Here is an 8,540-nt window from a genome sequence, read left to right as displayed (position 1 = left end):
CTGTCATGTTGTCTTAGGGGGTCTGTGTCTCCTGATTTAGTGCGATGACTAATGTTCTTTGATGCACTTTACCAAAGGCTCAAAGTGCTGCTGGAAAGGGCAAGACTGACAGAAACAACAGGACTGAAGCATGGACATTGGTGGCTTCGAAGGAATTCTGTATCTTTGTCTGGGGAGAAGAAAATTTTTATGCTTACTGGGGTTGCCTGGACTTGCCAAGTTTATTACGGAGCTTTTATCTTTTTTTAAGGGCAAGATATGGGAGGAAAGGGGAAAGATTTACATTTGCTGATGTTCCATAAAAAGCAAATGTTTAACCAAAAAAAAAAAAAAAAGCTTGTTTAAGTGAAGAGAGAGATCTATCAGGGAGCTTTAACTGCCTAGAGAAGAGGTGTGGCCACAGGATGCGTCTGCTTCAACAAGTGATTGGCTTTTTTGTGGTCCCAACAATTCCAGAGCAGACTTCTTTAACTACAAGTTAGTGCTTTGAGCTTCTTGAGCGTTGCAGACTTGCCTTAAAACCAAGCTGAGGCGCCTACTTTAAGGTGCCTATTTTTCTTCCAGATGTGAGAAATGTCTGCCCTCCAATGATGCTGCGGAGGCGCAAGAAAAGGATCCAAATGCCGCCTCCTCCTCCTGGCCTTTAGACTTCATTTCTAATGGCCCTGGAAAGCCAGTGTTAAAACTCATTTGTTCTGAGGCAGCATTCAACAGAGGGGCTGTAATATCTGATTTCCAACGAGTACCTGCATATGTCAAACATGTTGTACATGCTGAAGGCAATGGAGATTGCCAGAGACAGTTAGTTGGAGCTGTATTTTCTTCCCAGGCAGGCTTTGCTCTGTCCTATCCTCCCCTCGCCAAAGGCTGTGGCAGGGGATAATGAGAGATGCTATTCTTCATCTTCAGGCTTCTTTCCAGTCTGAGATGCCTCACTCTTCTGGTGTCAGCTGAGGAGAGGTAAAGGTGTTTGACAAGAGCATACAGGAGACAGGTATCTCAGCCTACTGTGAGAATGTATCTTTGCTTTTTCTCTCTCTTAAGCCTTGGAGTCATGGCTATAGGCAATGTATTACAGTGGCCAGGGCGTGCTGAGAGCCCCAAATGAAGCTGTCATCCCTGTGAAGGTGGGAGCTCTCAGCAGACAAGGCTGGACAAGAACTGGCACTCGGCAAGGACATGAGTCAGAAGGAGGGAGAGCTGGCGGCCCTGCAGGGAAAGCAGTGGAGTAGGAAGGCAGGAGGCAGCTGGCAGTGTAGGAAGAAGTGAGCAGTAATGGGAACAAACAGGAGGAGCAGTAGGGAATGAGAAATGTCCTCATTCGCACACTGATATCCAGCATCCCATTCAGCAACAATGACATTAAGATTTCAAAGAAATGTCCAAATAAATTTGTTCCTTTAGGGATTTATTTTAGTTCTTTATTAAAATAGGAGATATACGTGCAATTTCCCCTCTAGTGCACTGTTTTAATAGGATTACCTTCAGCATCACCCCATGGGCTCTTTAATTCTTCATTCCAAATCTTCTATGTGAAGTCGTCTCAGCAGATCCAATCAGGTATATTTCACTGCTCAACAGTAGAGAGGAAATGAATTTTTCTGACGAGGGGAAAGCACAGTGAATAGCTTGATTCTCCTCCCCAATACCATCTGCAATCAGTTTTGTGCTGTAAATGAAGTCAATGTTTTCCTGGGTCAGAGGTGGCTAATTATTCATAGCACTTTCATTTCCAGCAGTAGAGTCATCATATCCCTGCCAATCATCATTCTATTTTGTGTTTGGTTTACTTTGCATTGCTCTTAGGTTTGCAAGTCTAGCTGCTATCCAAACTTGTACTGTTCTTTGTTGCTGGTCCTGGGCTAGTGCCAGTAGTTCTCTCAGCTTCTGAAGAGACCGACAAGAGGACTTTGGCACCAGTATTGTAGTTTTCTCCCATCTTATGAGATCATGTCTGTTTAGAAAGGAATTAAAAGGGAAGCAGGGAAGAATATAACACTCAGTTCACTTGTAACTAGCCAAAAAACCACCCAACAGAGTAGTAATTCACTAAGATGGATCAGGGTCATCCTTGGGTTTTTTTAATGGCAATAAAGCCCAGAGAAGTCTATTAGTCAAGGTGCAGCTGGGATTTGAACTTGAATGTCTTAACTCCTAGGCTGGTATGTTCCCTGCTAGTGCTTCATGCTTCCCTCTGGTGAGTGTCCAGAGCTCACACTGTTGCAGCAGCCACAGGTGGGTTTAGTGTCCCTTAGGCTTGTCCCTTGCAGTTTTGCCCTTGGATTTACAGCACCATTCCTAATGTAGATTAGAAGAGTAACTGAGAGTTACTGCCCATTCACTGCAGCACACTGACTGATGCATTGGTAGGGATGGAAACCCAAAGAAACTATGACCCGGCCTTGCATTTTCGTGTAGCAGCAAGGTGCTCTTTGCACAGATCTGTTTAGAAAGATTTTAAGAGGGCTCCAAAGTAGATTCTGATAATTAAAATGCTAATTAAAAATGTTCCCACTGGTATTCACTGATAGTGTTGCCAGTGCTGGTGAGATTTCAATTATCTTGCTATTTCTTTTAGAACTAGAAAAATGTCCTGCAATGAGTTAAGATGGAGTACCTAACCCATGGCTATTTCATAGCATTGAAGTGCTGACTTTCCTCCAGATTTGTCCAGTTTCTATTTTCCATCTTCTAAAAAAAAAATAAAGTTTGTCCTGACAGTTCTGAATGTACAAAAAAGCCACCTAGGGAACCTGAAGCCTATGAGCTCACAGGGGAGTGAGTGAAGGCACACGCTTCTTCCACTCAGATTGCTTTGTGCGACCACTTGCTGCCTTTACTCAGAGTGGAGCTGGGGAGAAGACTGTTCTGAAAGGCTTTGAAATAACAGCCACCAGAGCAGGGGATGTGGGCCAGAAAAGGGCCAGCAGAGTGCCACCTTCAAGATAGATCTCCACAGAGACGAAAGCAAAGCTTCCAAATGCTCAGTTCTCACAGCCTAAACCAGCAGAAAACTGGTGAGTGTTCTCTGGAGGGCTCACTGCTCTGCAATTTTAATTGACAGGAATTTAAACATGCTTAGTGCCATAACTTAGAAGTTGCACACAAAAAATGGCACACAAAGCCAGGGCTATAACAAAAAGAAAGCTGAAGATGAGAAAATCAAAGGAGAGCTGATAGGATTAGAGGCAGATAGTGGGGATCCACAAAAAGGAGAAAAGGGGCTGCCAAATATCTGATTAAAAGATGTACTCTAGTTAGGTAGGAAACTATTGGCTTTCACACAGGAGTTCCAGGACAAAGAGTTGATGGCCTCTTGTCTCTTCAGTGTAGTGATCTCTCTAACTAGGGGATGTGGAAGTTTCACCAATTTTTGTTGACTAGATCCTGTATCATGAAGGATGTGAAAGGGAATTCTATCTAGCATGGTATGTAAATTTAAAGTTTAGAAAAATGAATTTTCTGTAGCCAACATGAATCCTGCTTTCAGCCTTCCTCTTAGAGGGTTTCTTTAGTGCCAGATGAAGTATTTTCTGAATCAGCATCTTTTAATGGTGTAGTGTGCAACAGGTGGTGCTGGAAGCTAATGATGGTGTATAGAAAAAGCATTCAGGAAGGATTTGACAGATGAGGGTGGAATGTAAGAGTGGAAGAAAGTGAACATATGCTAAAACAGAGTGTCTGAAGCTAATGTGATGTAAAATGACTCAGGCTAATGAAGCTTTTCATGACATAAATTTCTGTTAAACTCTACCTGGAATACTACACTGCCTCTTCCTTAGATCAAAGTAATTAATATTCCTCTGATATTTATATGTAACAGTGAAGAATGTTATAATTGCTATCCAAACATTGTTTTACTTTACACTTTGTGATAACCCTGGGCTGTGTTTGTTTTTTAAAAAGTATGATGTCTGTGACACTCCTTTTTAAAATGGTGTAGTACGCTTGGAGACAATTTAGGTCTATTTATAAAATGAGGGCGTTGTTTAATTAGTGTCTGTTATTGGTTGCATTGTAATTTTATGGGTGCATAAAACATTGCAGTCTGATGCTTCACACATATATATATACACAAAATACAGTACTAAGAAGATAGTTGGACTCAAGCCAGTGGAATAGCTGTAGCAGTAGGATACATCTGTACCCCCTCACCCAAGATATGGCAAGTGACAATTTTGTGTGCACACTCAAATGACAAAATTATTCAGAAGAGGTAGTTCCTGAATGGTTGTGACCACTTGCTCTGAAGAGGAGACAAAACAAGAGTGAAAGGGCTGCATTTATGCAGTGCCTGATAGAAAAAGATTCTCTAAAACTTTGCTGCTCTATCCCAGCAAAGATGATGTGTTTTACACGCTTCACCCACCCTCCTTCACAATAAAAGACCAAGGAATCACAAGAGGACGAAAATCACGAGAGAATGCTATGAAGTTAAAATTCCAGCTGTTTATTTTGTCCTTGCACAATTGGCTTGTGGAACTCTGTTGTCCAAAACTATCATAAGATTTCTTGAAGCAAAGCATTTCCCACCAACAAAATAAAAACAAAACCAGAAGACCACTGAGTACCTTCCTGTGTACCAGCAGTACTCAAGAGTTAACTACAAAGAAACATTTCCAAAGGTTTTGGTGGGCAACAAGAAAAAAATCCACGAGATGAACAACAGGTACGTTGTTTCTTAGTTCCTTAGGGAACCATTTTATTATAAGATTAGAGGGTAGTTTTAAACCCTATACAGTGTTTCTTGTGTTTTTTCCTAAAGTAATCCAGGCTGGTCCATGATGGAGGCGAGGTACTAGTTTTTTGCTGGTCTGATCTGATAAAATCACTCTTGTGCCTCCCCTGATTGAAGATGCTGCCAAAATTTTCAGTGAAAGCAAGATTTTTTGTTAATATCTGCAAAAATGCTGATACACATCAATGATGTACAGTTTGAGACTAGCATTGAATTGTTTTATATCATCAAGGTCTGTTCGGTCAAGATGCAAGATCTCACTTTAAACAAATCTGACACATGAGGAATATACAGATTGAACCACTGGAAAACTCATTGCACCATCCCTAGGAGCTACCTAAAGAAATGCTGAGTTTTCCAGAATATTTTGTGTCTTCAGCTGAGATTGTTACACATTCGGCCAGCATTCCTACAGGATGGATATACTGTGCAGAGCAGTCTGGAAAATCTGGTCACTTATTAATTGGGGGGAGGCAGAGGGAACTGAGTCTTGACCATTGCTTCCCAACAGTTGGAGCTTGAGAGAAGCATACTCTTACTTTAGCATTACATGGTGCTCGGAAGGGCCATCTGTCTTTCTGTGACAGCAGAAGGGACATAGGGAATGCTGAAAAGTGTCTATTGGTCAGACATAGCTTCTGCTTCTGAAAAATCTAATCTAGTGAAAATCAGCTTTGGAAGTATTTTTGTAGAGCTTCAGTGACAACAAGCCTATTTTCTGTGTTACAGGATAAAACACACAATAAAGGACATGTGTTGATTACTTCTAAAAAAAAAATAAAAATATAATGACCTGAAGTAGAAAGGGAATTACTTAAGTGAAAGGATGAAATATGGATGAAGATTCATTTCCATAGGTGGCTGGAGTCTGTCAAGAATAAACAATCCTGCATGCAGGGAGACTTGCCAAACCCAGCAGAGGGTGTTCACTGAACACCCTGGTTTAAAAAATAAGAGTCTTGATCTGCTCTGTGGTGAAAAGACTTGTAGTGATAAGAGGCAAAGGGAAAATATATTCACCTGCTTTTAAAGAGAAGACACTAAGCTGGCTATAAGGGAGTGCAATAGCTACACACTCCTAGCAAGCCACAGGTGGTGTTATTTTAACATCACTGTGTGAGTCTGTCTGTATGGCTCTCTCCAAAGTAGGAATTACTCACCTGTGTGATAAAGTCCTGGTTTAACTCCTGGCCTAGCACTGCTGGAGTGGCAGCTCTAAATTCTCTATGTCACTGAGAAGCTCCCACTGAGAGATAAACTCAGGGGTAGCAGTGCGTTTATTACAATAAAAAAACAGTCATTCAGAGTCCTGCTAGACAATGCAGTTAAATATGTCATTTAATTACATTTCACCTCCAAAAAGTTCTATGAAAATTAATCATGTTACATTATGTTTGTACAGCAGAAACCAGAAGAGGGATGTTAAACTCCTGTTACTAACATCCTCACCCTGACCATTTCAGAATCCTGATCTCTTTGACTTAGTAGGGGAGTAGCAGGAATGGGTATTCAACATTGATGTCTTCGCAGGAAAACTGTTGAAACCAGAAGTGTAGCTTTTAATACATAAATTACGTATTTTACATACTTGTAAACTATATCTTGGGCTATGTACTTTGCCCTTATTTAGTGTACCTCTGTCAATCACTTCATGTTGCACTTGCACTACTCTTATTTTAAAATCTTTTCAAACAATCTTGTCAAATATTTATTTTGCTAATGTTTTATAAAGGCACATGGTGCTCAGACATACTTATTTTCTAGTTTACAAGTGCTTTAAATGTTACAGGTGATGTTAATTATGCTGATTACTCCTTTAATAGCAACCATGTGTTCTCTCTCATTTTAAATTAGATCACTGCAATCTTACTTCAGTCTTGTCCCACGTACAGGTAGTCTTTGAAGTCTTGTAAGAACTTACGGTTTTTTTAGTTAGGCTTCTCAATTATTTTCTGTTTGCATGTCTCCCTTAGTGGCAAGTGTTTTATTGTAAATTACAAATTCTTTAATGCAGCTAATGCTGCTTTGTTTAGGAGCCAATTCTGGTTTGTCATGCTCAGGATGTTACTAACTAGAGTCCCCAGCAACAGGTACGTGTTGGGATGCTTAAGGCTGATTTTACATATACTAAAAACCTCTGAGGCATTAAGACAGGTTTCTGTATCTGTAGAGAAATAGAAATTCAAGCAGCTCCAAGTTCTTATCCAGCTATATGAGCTAGAGGTGTAAGAAGCATCATGGAACAAAGAACAGCCCTAGGAGGGTAAAAAAATAAAGCATCCTTCTCTCTAGCTACAGGAAGACTGCTGACTATGGAAGGGAATCTCTAGTGATGGTGTTGGTAAGTTTTGGTTAACTATCCTTTGAATGAGTTGTTGGCCTGTGACTACTTCATCTTGAATACAAAAACTGAAGATAAAATGTACAACTGTCCGTCATGTGTTTGGGAGGTGACCTTACTGGTGTTTATGCAAGAAGAGTGCACTGGTTCGTGGATAGCCTCCGTACCCCCAGCAGTGTTACTCTCTTTGTTGTTGCTTGCAGGGGTCTGAGAGGAGCTTCCCTTTAGGTGGAGGGGCTTGACGTCAGACATTGCTATTCCTCTCAGTTATGTTCCCTTTACGTCTAGGGTAAAAGTAATACCTAATGACTAGCACAATGAAGAGGAAAACTTATATGCACCTTGGATGGGCACACAAGCAGTCTGCCATTTGTCGGCTAAAAGAATAAACTCTGTGCAGAGCATTTTTTGTCATCTACTTTAAGTGACAACGTCCCCATCTGTGAATAGACTCTCTGAATGTGCCTTGTCACTGCCTTTGGCTGTGCAGAGCATGGCGAGTGCCTGCTGTGCTGACCCGGCCACCCGGGATGGGTGTCAAACCACAGCCACTGTGCCAAGGCTGCCTGCCCAGTGACACCAGTGCCCAAGCTCTCATGAGTTGTCTGACCTTCACCAGTAGGCTGCTCCAGGCCTCTTCCTACCACTGGCACATGTGGAGGTTTGAGTATGTATTCCTGACAGACAAAACTAAGTGTTGGTTTGGAGAAGACAAGTCCTAATATCATAGGAGAAATGACAATATTGGTGCTGAACCAAGAGACTTAAAAATGTAGAAGACAAGTAAGTATGAAGAGATGGCAACTGCGTGTGTATATGTGCATATTGTATCTCTGGTCTGCAGCGTGTCCTTTGTGAGATTTAGTCATGAAAACTATATTGGATCGCTTACTCTTTCCTGATGCCAGATTGTTTCCTATAATACTTTTTCCTTAAATGTCATGTCTGCTTATAGTTTTTAATTAACTTAAGTGTATCTGTAGCTTTAGTAAACAGCCTTGTGGATTTCACCATAAGTTTATTCTTTTCCTGATACTCATCATTCTCGTATTTTAATGTTGTCATACAATTCCTATGTGTTAGCCTAAATATTTCCACATACACCTTTCAAACCCTCCTAGTTCTCCCTTCATAACCAATCCCTATAGTCCTCTTAATTATATTTACAGTTTGCTTAGTTTGTCTATGCTGCTATAGAACTGTCAGAGTTTTCAGTGGCAATCTTCCTTGGACTACAGCTATCAAAACAGCCTGCCAGCTTCCCATCTGCTAGGGAGCTTTTCTGTCATATGTAGATCACTGTCAATAGGCTGTGTTCAAGAATTAGGATGTTGCCTGAAATCCTTGTTTGGCTGACAAGCCCATTTTCTGCAATGTCTTGTTTAACTTGTGCTGTAAGTGACATTATCTAAATGAGAATACGTCGTGCAACTGAAAGCATTGCACACCACCTATGGCACA

Source organism: Strix aluco, chromosome 19, assembly GCF_031877795.1.
Source record: "Strix aluco isolate bStrAlu1 chromosome 19, bStrAlu1.hap1, whole genome shotgun sequence".
Lineage (NCBI taxonomy): Eukaryota > Metazoa > Chordata > Aves > Strigiformes > Strigidae > Strix > Strix aluco.
Note: the sequence above shows the minus strand (reverse complement) of the source record.